General features: G+C 42.6%; 1 protein-coding gene across 1 annotated transcript in view; it reads right to left on the reverse strand.

Moving 5' to 3' along the window:
* Positions 1-15,320, reverse strand: part of STK32C (serine/threonine kinase 32C) — a 407,759-nt gene that overhangs the window by 53,778 nt on the left and 338,661 nt on the right. The gene's annotated exons all lie outside the window — the stretch shown is intronic.

Here is a 15,320-nt window from a genome sequence, read left to right on the forward strand (position 1 = left end):
TACTTTGTTATTTCACTATATCCCATTTTTTTTTTAACTATATCCCATAGTTTTAACATCATTTTTACTGTAGGGCATCTGCACTGGAATGAGTCCGCTTCCAAGGTCTCAATCAGCGTGCTATGTGGTGAGCCTGTTAATACTAATCTCCCATTTGGGGTTCCTCCGTTCATCTCATCAATCCCCCCTAGCTGTTGTAATTGGGACGCCCAAAAATAGCACTCCGGATAAGGGACCGCGAATCCTCCTTCCTCTCCCGGTAGCTGGAGCATCCGCAATCTCAATCTGGCCTGTCCTCCCCTCCATATTAACTCCCTAAACAACATCTCGATTTTATTAAACCAACTTCTGTTAATCCATATTGGGGCATTATGTAATATATATAAAAGTTGGGGCATCCATATCATTTTTATCAGATTGCATCTGCCAGCCACCGAGAGAGGCATTCGTTTCCATATAGCAATTTTTTGTTTAAACCTAGTCAATAATGGGACTAAGTTATGACTTATATATTGCTTAGGATCCCTTGATAAGGTAACTCCCAGATATTTCAACTTATCCACTATTGGCATTTGGGGGGTTCCCAGGGCCGTTTGCTGACCCATTGGGTCCAAAGGAAGACATTCCGATTTTTCCCAATTTATCTCCAGCCCTGTGAAGCCTCCAAACCCTTGCACCAGTCCCACTGCCCTTGGTAATGAGTACCTCATATCCCCCAAAAACAATAGGATATCGTCTGCATAAAGTGAGATTTTTTCCTCTCCAGTTTTCCTTACGAAACCGACTATCTCCCGGTTTGCTCTAATTGCACATGCCAAGGGCTCTATGGCCAATGCAAAGAGCAGGGGTGATAATGGACACCCCTGCCTCGTCCCTCTCCCCAGTTCTATTTTCCCGGATAACTCATTATTAATTTTTAGTCTTGCACTAGGTTTGTCATATAGCATCCTAATCCATCCTATGAAGGAAGGACCCAGGCCAAATTTCTCCAGAACTTTCCATATATATCCCCATTCTACGCTATCAAATGCTTTCCTTACATCCAATGCCACTACTGCACCCGGAGTATCGTTATCCATTGGGACCTGCAAATTCAAAAAGGCTCTTCTAATATTTATACTCGTTGATCTGTTGGCTATAAACCCTGTTTGGTCCATATGGACTAATCTTGCTATAACTCGATTAAGCCTAGTCGCTAATACCTTGGCCAGTATCTTTGTATCGGTACACAGGAGAGAAATTGGCCTATACGCTGCAACATCTAAGGCGTCCTTCCCTTCTTTGTACAACAGTGTTATAACCGCCTCCATCATTGATGGAGGCAATTTACCCTCCCCATATGCTCCTCTTAACATCTCCAGGAGTTCAGGAATCAGTATCTCGCCAAAATTTTTATAGACTTCAATCGGTAGTCCATCCGGACCAGGCGATTTCTGGTTTGGCATACTCGCAACTGCTTCCTGAAGTTCTTTCAAAGTTATTGGGGCTTCCAGTTCCTCTCTTTCTTCTTGTTTCAAACATGGTACCTCTAATTGACCTAAAAATGTTTCCATTTGCTCATCCATCCCCACTTTCTGTGCAGTATATAGGTTTTTATAATATCCTTCAAATGCTTGGCATATACTCCCAGTTTCTGTTGTGACCTTTCCCTCACCTATCCTAATCGCCGAGATTGAGGAAGGACCCGAGTTATTCTTCACCAGTTGTGCCAACATTTTTCCCACGCTTTCCCCTTCAACAAAGGAGGCCTGGCGTTGGAACATATGTTGAATCTCTGCTTTCTTCAGAGTTAATAGCCTAAGTTCTTCTTGTTTATCTAGCCAGATTTTTTCTTTGCCCTGAGTGGGATCGCTAATAAAATCTCTTTCAGCCTCTATCACTTCTCTCCCTATTTGTACCTCCTGTTCCCTAGACTTTCTATTTATTTTTGCTATTGATTGGATCAGGAGACCCCTCAGGAAAGCTTTCAGAGTGTCCCACAGGATCCCTGATGCTACTGTACCCCGATTAGTTTTTAGAAATTCTTTTAATTCCCACTGAATTCTCTCAGGGCGTTCTTCTGTCTCTTTTTTTATCAGTTCTAACCATAGCGGGTTCACTTTCCACAACCTCTGTACCTTACGTTCTCTCATTTTTAATACTGCTGTCATTGGGGAATGATCTGAAATCCCCCTAGGCTGATATTCAATCTTTTCCACCATTTGTAAGGCCAGGTCATTCCCCAGTATCATATCAATCCTGGATAACGTAGTATGCGTGGCCGAGTAACAACTATACTGCCGGACTCCCGGGTTCCCAGTTCTCCATAAATCCCGTAGCCCTACTTCTTCCAGATACTGTCCCAACCTCCCCTGCCAAGCTGGTTCCGCCAGTGTTTTTTCTGGGAATCTATCGACTTTAATATCCAATACCATGTTGAAATCCCCTACTATTATTATAGGAACACCATCTATCCCTACTAAAAATTCCTGTAATTTAAAAAGCACTTCCATTTTAAATGGTGGAGGGATGTAGATATTTGCCAGCATACATTCTCTATTTTCAATTAGGCAATGTAAGAAAATGTATCTGCCCTTTTCATCCAGGCTGACCCGTTTACATACAAAATTCACCCCCGTTTTTACCAAGACACTCACCCCTCTACTATATGTCGAATAAACAGAATGATATTGAAATTGATATTTTCTACTCTGCAACCGGTATATTGTATCTCTATTTAAATGGGTCTCCTGCAGGCAGAGCAGCTCTACTCCACATCCCTCCAACAAGGATAGCACAGCTTTTTGTTTCAGCTGCGTCCCCAGTCCCCTCACATTCCAGGAGCCTATCTTAATTTTACCGTCCTGCATAGCCATAAACAAATAGAGAGGAGAGAGGAAAAAAAAGAAAAACCTAAGGCAGGAGAGAGAGAGAGCGAAATAACCAGTCTACTGAGGACACTGTTAAGAACCGTTTTTCTCCCAGTACCCACCAACTCCCCCCTAACTTCTTTTATTACCTTATACCGCACTCCCCAAATATTACTCCCTTGTGTAATAACAAATCTATTAGGCGTCACCATTAACTCATATATTATGTGTCTTTGGATATAAATTATACTATATAATTGTTTATTACCATTTTCCCCCTTGTGACCCATATATTTTCCTTGTTTTTTACCACCCCCCATTTTGTGTGCTTTTGTGTTTTGAGTTATTTCCTGTACTCCATTTATTAGTGCATACATATTTTTTTTCCCCTTCAGCCTCCCCCCTATTTTCCCTACTACACCCATCCCCTCTCCCCCCTTTCTACCTCCCTCCCCCCCCTCCCCCACCTTCCTAGGTGTTACCCTAGGGGCTATTAGTGACCTTATACCACTCTCTTCACAACCACTTTGCCACCCACACCTAGTACACTCGCCGTGTGTTACCTCCCTCCCAACCCCCCTCCCATACTAACACAAACAACACAAACAAACATACAAACAAACAAAAAAAAAAAAAAAAAAAAATAAATAAAAAAAAAAAATAAAAATAAAAACCCACACATACTTCATCCCCCCTTCTCTTTCTATCTTCCTATCCCACTCAGTACTAGAAACCCCAACGACTACAACTTTTCTTTATTTTCTTCTATCCATTTTTCCACTTCCATTGGGGAACAGAAAACCTGAGTATGCCCTAATGCATTAATCCGTAGCTTTGCAGGATAAAGAAGAGCATACGGCACCCTGAGCTTCTGTAACCTGCGTTTCACCTGGAGGAACTCTACCCTTTTTCTCTGAAGTTCTGGGGAAAAATCAGAATATAATGAAATTCTAACACCTTTATACAGTACATTCCCCATTTCCCTTGCCTTCCGTAATAACACCACTTTATCTTTATAATTAAGTAATTTCATTAATAATGGCCTGGGACGGCCCCCCTCCAATGGTGCTCTAAAGGGTACCCTATGCGCCCTCTCTATTGAGAACGCTGTTGAAAAAGCATCCCTCCCAAACAGTTCAACCAGAAGATGCTCCATAAACTCAGCAGGGTTTACACCCTCACTTTTTTCCGGAAGCCCCACTACTCGCACATTGTCCCTCCGGAGCCTATTTTCCATTTCGTCCATTCTTGTTCTATATCCGCTGAACTGCTCCTTCAGGCTTTCTACTTCTTTAATTAGGAAGGTTGAATCATCTTCTAATCTACTAGTCCTTATCTCAAGTTCTGTCGTCCTTTCCACCACTTTCTGTAGGTCCTGCCTTACCACCAGTAAATCCTCCTTCACTCCCTTCATTTGGTTACAAAGTTCTTTCAGTGAGATGTTGCATGCATTTACGGCCAGTAGCACGTCCTTTATAGTTGGCTCTTTTTCTAACGGGGGGGAGTCGCCTGCTGTCGTTTCTATATACTGTTCCCCTGCGTCCGCATTTTTATTTACTGAGGATTTTGCCACTGCTCCAACCTGTGTGTTAATATTAATGTTTGACTGTCCCATACTTTTCCTTTCGGTCATTACACCTTGCTGCCCCTTTAACTGTCCTTTTTTTGGAGGGGTCTGAGATGACTGTACCGGGTTATGAGCATACTGTTCTAACTTAGCTGCTGTGGCGGACTGTTGCGAGCTTTTTTCCCCCCTTTCTTTTGCAGAGCGCAGATGTTGCATCTTACTTTCCCTTTCTCACCTCTTACTTCAGAACAATCAGAACAGAACAGTCCCGGTTATAGCGTGTTTTTAAGAGGGTTTTGACCCGACCGCACACCACACAATAATCACTGAATGCAGTAGTAGCCGTGTGCCAATGTTCATTTCAAGTATCACAGACACTTCCTATCACATTAACTCAGGTACCGTTTAGCCTGTTAATAATTAGCACAAACACCTTCCCTCAGTTGATAAATTAATGATGCACTGAGCTAGCCTTATAATCAGTCCACAGGCCACAGGTTCAGATATTCCTGGAAACTGCTTACAAAAATGTTCGGGTTTTTTTTCCTTTTCCAGGAGGTATTCCTTTACGTGTGTTACCCAGGCTAATAGATTAGATTAGCAGACACATACACAAGGCGAAGGGATCCGGGCATCCAGACATCCAGAGGAGACAAACTGACAGGAGAACGTAAATGTTTCTTACCCCCTTCGGTGCCCTCCTGATTAAGTACTACCAGTCCACAGGCATCACAGGCATCACTGTGTCCCAGCTTTCTCCACCAGATCACCACCTACAATGCCCCTCAGACTGCCGGTTTCTTCCTCCCCTCAATCCCGCCGCTTACCTCCTTCCTCCTGTTGCGGCTTGCCGGGGAGCGGGGGAACCTTCGGTGGTTTGATGTGAGCGGTGTCTTCTCAGTAGATGGTTCGGCGTTGGTCGGAGGTACTCGTGAGCTCGTACTTCACTTCGGCCGTCGGGACACGGAACCCGGAAGTCAGCGGGGATCCCCGAGAGCTTGGCACGATAAGGTAGTGTCACGCCGTCGCTCCTCCTCCCGTCCAGTGTCCAGCTATGCAGCTCAACTCAACTCCAGCCCTCCTTGCACTGCACTGCACCCGGCCGTAATTTTAAGCACTCCACGCTTTCGCCATGGGGGCTTGGGAGGGAGACACACACGGCGGCTTCCTCACACACTCACTCACTCCGCTCCACCCATCCGGCCACGCCCCCCGCTTCCAACTGCTCACTCTCTTTTTTCCATACACTTTACTTACCTGGGAATAATCTTGAGTGCAGTTTGACCTTGTTTGAGAGATCAAATTTGGAGGTGAGCATGTAATTCACTTGTTTGGTGGAGGAACACATGACACCATTGGAAAACTGAATATTTAATTTCCACGTTTAGCACAGTGGCGATGTGATTTTATCATGGTTTTATGGACTAAGTTTAATGGTATTTTATTAGTTGTGCTAAGTGTCAATTGACTAAACATAGCTTTTAGTTTTTCCAAAAATTGGTAAACAGTACAGTCAGAACTCCAGCACACAAGAGGGGGATGCTGCAGTATAATTATTAACGAATAGGACCTCCTACCACTTATCTGAGGTAAGTCTGACAGGTAAGTCCAAAGTCCATGATTTCACCCATTCATAGGGACCCGCAAAGCGGAACAAAAACAGTATGGTACGTCCAACTTTTTGGGTAGTCACCCTTCCCTTCTGCTCACCTCCAGCTCCACCTACACTATATAATACAGCTGCAAATGGGCATGGAGAGAACTAAGCCACTTTAGGCCCCAGGAGGATCCAGGAAGATACTACATTAACAAAAAAAATGAACTCTTCTGACACTGTCTTAGCCCTTGTACACACGGTCGGACATTCCGGCGGAAAATGTCCGATTGGACAGTGTTGTCGGATAATCTGACCGTGTGTGGGCTCCATCGGACTGTTTCCGTCGGAATATCCGACCGACAAAGTTTTAGAGCTGGGCTATAAAATTTTCCGACAACATGATCCGATAGGACTTTGTCCGATCATGTGTAGAGAATTCCGATCAGACAAAGTGCCACGCATGCTCAGATCAAATTCCTACACCAAAGCTATTGGCTATCCCGTCGTAACGAAATAACGTCATCACGTTACGAACGATCAGATTTTCCTACAACTTTCTCCGAACGTGTGTATGCAACACAATTTTCAGACAAAATCCGCCCAAACAAAATCCAACGGATTTTGTTGTTGGAATGTCTGACCGTGTGTACAAGGGCTTACACATTGACCTGCAAGGGCTAACCAACATCTGAAGCAAACAAAAGCCTGTCAACACAGACCTTAACCACTTAAGGACCGAGCCTCTTTTTGAGATTTGTTGTTTAAAAACAGTTTAAAAACTTTTTCTTTGCTAGAAAATTACTTGGAACCCCCCAAACATTATACATTTTTTTTCTAACACCCTAGAGAACAAAATGGCGGTCGTTGCAATATTTTCTGTCACACCGTATTTTCGCAGTAGTCTTACAACCGCACATTTTTGGAAAAAATACACTTTTTTGAATGAAAAAATGAGACAACACTAAAGTTAGCCCAATTTTTTCTTATAATGTGAAAGATAATGTTATGCCGAGTAAATTCATACCCAACATGTCATGCATCAAAATTGCGCCCGCTCATGGGATGGCACCAAAATGTTACCCTTAAAAATCTCCATAGGCGACGTTTAAAAAATTCTACAGGTTGCAATTTTTTAGTTAGAGAGGAGGTCTAGGGCTAGAATTATTGCTCACCCACTACCGATCGCGGTGATACCTCACATGTGTGGTTTGAACACCGTTTTCATTTGCGGGAGCGCTACTCATGTATGCGTTTGCTTCTGCGCCCGAGCTCGGCGGGACGGGGCACGTTAAAAAAAAAATGTTTTTTCTTATATATTTTACTTTTTATTTTTACACTGTTCTTTAAAAAGAAAATGTTTGTCACTTTTATTCCTATTACAAGGAATGTAAAATGTGAACATCCCTTGTAATAGAAAAAAAGCATGACAGGACCTCTTAAATATGAGATCTGGGGGACAAAAAGAACTCATATCTCATATTTACACTAAAATGCAATAAAAAAAAAATATATATATATATATATATTTATATATATATATATATATATATATATATATATATATATATATATAAAAAATCCGCCACAGAGACCACTATTATCGGAAAACCGGAGCTAGCTGCTGCCATAACAACAATATTCCTCTTCAAAGTTAGAACGTATATCGGCGTGCGGCGGTCCGGAAGTGGTCAACATTTAAACAGCTAATGAAAACAAAATCCTGCGGCAACCATTTTACATGTGACTTGATCCAAACAAGACATTACTGGCTGCAATAGGACCAAAGAAGTCAAGAAATCTCCATATTATATTAATTCAGCTTCATAGGCATCTAAATATGGCGTCTGCAAAGTTTTGAGTTTGCAGAGAAATGCCTCAGTCCATACTGAATGAAGACGCTACGTATTCACACACAAGGCTGACAGTGTACGCTTCAGCTGTGAAAAATAAAGTGCATGCTCTTTGTGCTACAGTAAGATGCTCATTATAATATTTCAGTGAGTGCGATCTGAGACAACATTGCTTCATTAGGCAGGATCTATTTATCAGGGTCAGCAACATTCATACACAGTTTTATAACAGATTTCTACTAATTGCATCCTCTGTACACCCCTTTAGTGGCCTCTTTAATGTAAAAGCTGTAGAAAGATGTATTAGGCCAGGCTTGAATTTTTCTTGTACTGGATAAATAAACACAACATTTGATGTATCTCATTGTAATATTCATGAATCATAAAAAAGCATGGCAGAAAATATCCCGTTAAGTCTTTTGTTTACTTGCTTAGGGAAAATCAATAAAAAAAAAAATCAATATATAGCTGCAATAAGTACACATTTTATCAGGTTCTATCTTGGCTGAAAGTTTAGGAAAATACCTATGGACATTTTTTTATTAAGTGAGTGAGCTTAGAGTGGCTGTAAACCCCCAATGCGGAAGTTGTACCTATAGCTAAGCCTATAATAAGGCTTACCTATAGGTACAGTAAATATCTCCTAAACGTGCGCCGTTTAGGAGCTATTTACCTTGCAGTGTGATGATCATGTCACTGGCGCATGTGCTGTGAAGAAACGACCTTCCGTGCCGTTTATTCACTAGTAAGTGCTGTGACTGCACGCAATTCCAACCAGTCACAGAGCTGGAGTAGGTACACATAAGGCAGCACTGATGTGGACAGATAAGGTGGTACTGATGGGCACAGATAAGGCGGCACTGATGGCCACTGATAAGATGGCACTGATGGCCACTGATGGGTGGCACTGATGGGTGGCACTGCTGGGCACTGATAGGTACCACTGATGGCACTGATAGGTGGCACTGATGGGCACTGGTAAGTGACACTGATGTGCACTGATAGGTGGCACTGATGTGCAGCACTGTTGATGAGGCACTGATTGTGGGCACTGATGGGTGGCACTGAGGGCACTGACGGGTGGCGCTGGTGGGCACTGTTAGGCAGCACTGTTGTCTACTGCTAGCTGGCACTGGCAGCTGGCACAGGTGGGCACTGAGGAACTGGCGGCAGCTCTCCGTGATCGGGACTGATGTCCCTCTCACAGCCGCCGGTGATCGGCTTTTTCTTTTCTGCTCACGCTGTCAGCACAAGGAGAAAAAATAGCCCATTACCGTCTCTGTTTACATCACATGATCAGCTGTCATTGGCTGACAGCTGATCACATGGTAAGGGGTCGGGATCGACCCCTTACTCTGATCTGTGATCCCAGAGCGTGCCGCGTGCACCCTGCAGGAGGCGCGCAGGCTAATCGGGCACGGGAGGACGTCAATAGATCGGTTATAGCGCGGATCTGAAGTAGGAGCTGAAGTAGTTAACATCATGTAGTGAGTTGACAACAACGCTGCATCTGGTGCACTGAAATCCCAAGCAGTGTTGTCCTCCCTGCCCAAGTTCTTCCCTGTTCCAATAGACCTCCTTGTTATGTTATGGAGATTAGGAGAGTAATTATTTTTCCGTACATTCAACATATTTAAAAAGACAAAACATGGGAAAAGAAAGGAAGAATATCACCCTGGGACTTATTTTTCCTTTCTGTTGCATATTTTAGGGCTGGAGGTGTGTCACCGGTGACAGCAGACCTTTCTCTTTTTTCTAAAACATGGGACAATGTGGATGTATTGCTTCAAAGTACTGCATATTGTTTTTCGTTTTGCCCAGATATACAAAGAACTTGAGATTGATCAGTAGATTAAATATTTCATATCAAGGATCAGACAGACCGTTACATGTACCTCTCCCGGGATCCAGCTCTGGGGCCCCTGTCTGGCTTTTGGCCACTGGCACTGGTTTCATCCAAAATCCTGCCACCATGACCAATCAGGAAAAAGTCTTCCTGACCTGGTACTGCATTCAATTAGAAAACAGTTTTCCTGCATGGCACGGCCTTAAGTTGCATAGCAATTCATGGCTCAATGTTCTAGCATGAAATGCTTAAGCTGAGCTTACCTGTCTTCTCGTGCCTCATGTCTTCCGTACCAGCTGCCATCCTTTGTCACTTTGTGACCTCAGGAGAACCTGTGTTACTCAGTGACTCCGTAGTATCCGCTGTCACCCAGTAACCTTAGAGCAGTGATGGCGAACCTTGGCACTCCAGATGTTTTGGAACTACATTTCCCATGATGCTCATGCACTTTGCAGTGTAGTTGAGCATCATGGGAAATGTAATTCCAAAACATCTGGGGTGCCAAGGTTCGCCATCACTGCTCTAGGGTTACTGGATGATGGCGGATACTACGGAGTCACTGCCCTAGACCATCCTGTGTCACCCACTGACCCCAGAGTGCTCTGTGTCATCCAGTGACTCCAGTGTGCCTCAGGTAAGCCCCTTTTAGCCCTTGTACACACGGTCGGAGATTCCGACAACCAAATCCGTCGGATTTCGTCCGAAACTGTTGTATACACACAGTCGGACAAAGTTGTTCGAAAATCCGACATGATGACGTTATTTCGTTACGACGGGACTATGTTCACGCTAATAGCCAATAGCTTTGGTGTAGGAATTTGATCTGAGCATGCGTGGCACTTTGTCCGATCTGAATTCTCTACACATGATCGAAGTATGTCCGATCGGAGCATTTTGTCAGAAAATATTTCTGGCAAGTTGGAAAAGTTGGTCCGACGGATATTCCAACAGAAACAGTCCGATGCAGACCACACACAGTCGGAATATCCGACAAAACGCTCCGATCGGACACATTCCGACGGAATCTCTGACCGTGTGTACAAGGGCTTAGTCTCCAGGACTAACTGACTCTTGGTGGATACAAACCATAGTCCATGACACATTCATTGCTGTTTACCTGGCATGCACACACATCGGACATTCAATTTTGGAAAAAAAGGTTCCCATGCTGTACTAGCCTGTCGCTGTTTATCTCCTCAAAAGGAATTTGAAGATGTTTAAAAGTACTCACTTCTAGTTCCTCGTGTTGTGTGCTCATCTGCTATGAATGGTTCTCTCCATTCCATCTGATTAGAATGTTTCACATTTCTATTGGAATTCTTTGGCTCAGAATATGGGCTCCTAATAAATACCACTAATGCACTATTGGCTTGGGATAATCATTGCCTGATATGGCCTATATTGTCTTGAGCAGCCATTGTTTTTTTTTATTTATGGGCACCAGCCCATGCTGTCACACACCCCTGGACAATTGATCTCACGGAAAATGGACATCAGCTGCATTAGATACATTAAGTTGTATTTTGTAGACATGTGCATAACAACAAATTTGTTTTGTTTCTTTACATTTACGTTGATTCGTAACGATTTGTCATTTCGTAAGATGCAAGTTTTTATATTTGGACACATTTGTATTTTCGTAACAGATATATTTTCATTGATATGAAATTAATCGAAATTCTATTAGTCTAATGATTCGTAATTTCAAAGACGCGAGGTTTCATATTCGGACTTGTTCGTATTTTCGTAACAGTTTTATTTTCTTTGATACAAAATGATTCACAATTTTCTTTGATTGGAAATTCATAATTTTGTTAGATAAGAATTTTAGTTTATTCAGTACACTACTCGTAATTTACTAATTGTTACTTTTGTGAGACTGCCTTTTTCGTTGATTCGTACTTTCGTAGGAAATAAAGAATAATAATCCTATACTTGTTTTTCTAATAAGTCCTGTACTTTCTCCAGTCCACTCCCTCAGTTCCCAGACCTGACTCCTCCTCAATTGAATCTAAAAAGATTCAGGAATGCCGTTTGACTCAGACACAAAAGGGATAAGCTGATTGGCTAAAGATATTAAGTAAGATACATCACTCGCTAATACACTGCCCATTCAAAAGAATGATTCGAGAACACAAAATTACGAACATACATATTAAGATACACTTATGCCACATAAAGACGATCGGAATTTCCGACAACAAATGTTCGATGTGAGCTTGTTGTCGGAAATTCCAACCATGTGTAAGCTCCATCAGACATTTGCTGTCAGAATTTCTGACAACTGTTTGAGAGCAGGTTCTCAAACTTTCCGACAAGAAGAGTTGTTGTCGGAAATTCCAATGCACAAAAGTCCACGCATGCTCGGAATCAAGCAGATAGCCGCACTGGCTATTGAACTTCTTTTTTCTCGGCTCACCGTGTTCTTGACGTTTGGAATTTCCGCCACACCATTTGTGTGACCGTGTTTTGGCAAAACAAGTTTGAGCCAGCATCTGAAGGAAAAAAATCCACGGTTTTGTTGTCGGAATGTCCAATCGTCTGTACAGGGCATTACACTGTCCATGCAAAAGAACGATTCGAGAACACGAACAAAAACTAAATTAAGAACAGATGAAGAAACAAACTTATGAACACACTAATGAAAATACGTACATACGAAATTACGAACAGACAAAGGATTTAAAATACAAAATGTAAATTATTCGTTATAGATGTAATTTTCTTTCTTTTACTGTTTCGGAGTTTCGGAGTTTCGTTTGTCTGTTTGTAAGTTGGTATTTTCGCGTGTTCGTTATTTTGCTTATTCGTAATTTCGTAATTTTCGTAATTTGGTTCTTTCAGCTATTTGGATGTTCGAATTGATCCAAATGTGCGAATACTAACAAATTTGTACAAAAATCTATTTGTTACGAGCCGAATCGCACATGTCTAGTATTTTGTTTTCCTTTTAAAGAGGAAGTAAACCCTGATGAGTTTACTTCCTCTTTCATTCCCTGCAAAGGCAAAGCATAATGGACTACTATGCATCGCATAGTAGCCCATTATGTGTCACTTACCTGACACAGGAGCCAGCGAAGTTGCCGCTGTCCCCTGTAGTCCGCCGCATCCATCTTGTTGGTGGGGTCTCGCAGCTCCGCCGCTGTCATTCGGCGAAGCCGCAATGACGTCACTCCCACGCATGCGCACGGGAGCCGACACGCGCGGCAGCTCCGTCGATGAGAATGCCGCGCTCAGTGCGCCTGCGCGCCGCTGTCTACGGCGCATGCGCCGTAGACAGCGGTGCCTGTTTTCGGGCAAATATCTTCTAAACCATATAGGTTTAGGAGATATTGCTTGGACCTACAGGTAAGCATTAATCTAGGCTTACCTGTAGGTCAAAGTGGTTTGTAAGGGTTTACAACCACTTTAAATGTTCCAGAACAGGGAATATCTAGCTGTACTCTTGTCCCTGCCACTCTCCCCCTCTGGATGCACCCTTCCTGATCCATAAGCATATACTGTATATCATTTTTTGTGAATTCCAAGCATTTTTAGCCAGCTTTAGGCCAGGCCTGGACATAACAGCAATTTTCATCATATATTATAGAGAATGTATAGTCCAAACGGTTAGGGTGAGGTGGACTAAAGAGAAGCAATATTCCTTCTTTAGATGAGATTTTTATGGTTCGTTTTAGCTTATCTCGCCATAACCTGTTGGGTTACACGTTCTGGTTGCTCCCCAAGCAACAGTTGGCCACAGGGGCATAAAGAAATTCTTTGAATGGCTCAGCCATTATAAATATGGAACTATCTCCTTATTTTTAGGATTTGTTATGGAATAAGACATGAAAATACCTTCCATTCTAAAAAGGCTCTGCTGTGCTGCAGCATATATTATAAAAAATTCAGGCCATGATAAGGACTTAGACCTACTGCAGGAACATGTGGCAAAAACATGCCCAAAAAGTGAATGGACAGAACATGCAACATTAATAGGAGCAAGGATCCAGTTGTAAAGCTGACAAACATGCAGCATTAAAGGGTTGCCTTGAATTGAACGTCGGTCCTTCCAATCAAAACTTCATGGCTGACAGTTGGCATTAACTCATATGCACTTTATTTATTGTGAAAATACTTAAAGTTTTTTTTTTTTCATTTTATTTAAAAGAGAGGTTTGGGCTGTGGTGGGGGCAGGAGCGCCTTTCTCAAGCTCTCAGCAGCTCGCTGAGAAGCTGAGCCAGGTGCCGGTCCAGGCTTCTCAGTGGGTCCTGAGTCCTGATCATGCGGTTGCAATCTTTCTTCAGCCTGGACTGTCTCTGTGACATCAGCCAACCACAGGCTTCAGCCCAATGTCAGCTGAAAACGGGTCACAGGAGTGCAGAACGAACTGCATGTCACATAATAAAATGATACAGATAGTAAACATAGTCAAAACATAGTCCAGGTTCGGTAGCCAAAGCGGGTAGTCAGAACAAGCCAGTAAATCAGGAAGCCAGAGATCAGCGTAGTCAGAGGCAGCAGACAGGATCAGGAACCAGAAGGGATGTCAGCCAGGCAAGTCTTCAACAGGAACACAGCAGGGAGTCTCTAGATATGTTTGACCAGGCGAAGGCATGCAAGAAATGAACCAGGCAGCTTAAAGCTTAAGGCTGGCTGTAGGCTGGATTGACGAGCAGGAAATGATCACCAAGTGAGCCAGTATGTAACAATGAGTGCTGGCAATTAACCAACATCTGAGCAACCTGAGCACTGAGAAGGGAGGGCTAAGAGCCCTGACACTGCATTCCTCTGATTCACAGGAGAAGGATCTCCTTTTCAAACAACCCTTTTTTTACTTTAATGTATTCCCTGATTTAAGGTAAGAAATGTTCTGCCACTTCCTGTGACACTGGGTCCTGCTGCTGTCAGTCAGATCCTGCGAGCAGAAACCAGGGAGGAGGGGGGGTGGAAACACACTGTGTGTGCCAATGGACGCACACAGCCTGGGTCTGGATCGAGCTTGCAGACCTGCTCCTACAGCAAGTGCTTGCTATGGGGGGCAGACACAAAAAGGGAAAGGCCAAAATCGCTGCTGGGGGACCCCAGAAGTGGAGGCCTTGGGCTAATGTTTATTATTTTAACAAAAATAAATGCCTCCTTCAAGAAAAAAAATAAATAACTCCTTCAAGAAAACATTGAAGTGTGAATAGGCCAAAATGAAGGTTTGATACTTTTATGCAAACATGTGTCTTGACTGGCATGTACTTAATGTATTTAGACTACTTAAAAAAAAAAAATAATATAAAATATAACATCACAACATAATCAATTCCAGTGCAAACATGTACTGTGTGTATGTGCCATATGCACAATTAAAATCATTACAGCCCTCTTTCCTATTGCAGATCTTCAGTATGGGATTTCCCACACAACACCCAGCATAGAATAGCATAGAAAAACAATCGAACAGAATAGAAAAAAATATAATAAATATATATAACCATCTTCCGAAATTCAAACTTCATATAAAATGACCTTGAATTCGAATAGAAAAGATTAGACTAGAATAGAAAATAATAGAAAAGAATAGCACATAAAAACAATAGAACAGAATAGAATAAAATATAATATAGATTATACTGTATGTATG

This window comes from Lithobates pipiens, unplaced genomic scaffold (assembly GCF_037356315.1).
Source record: "Lithobates pipiens isolate NorthernLeopardFrog02 unplaced genomic scaffold, aLitPip1_a1.2 Scaffold_25, whole genome shotgun sequence".
Lineage (NCBI taxonomy): Eukaryota > Metazoa > Chordata > Amphibia > Anura > Ranidae > Lithobates > Lithobates pipiens.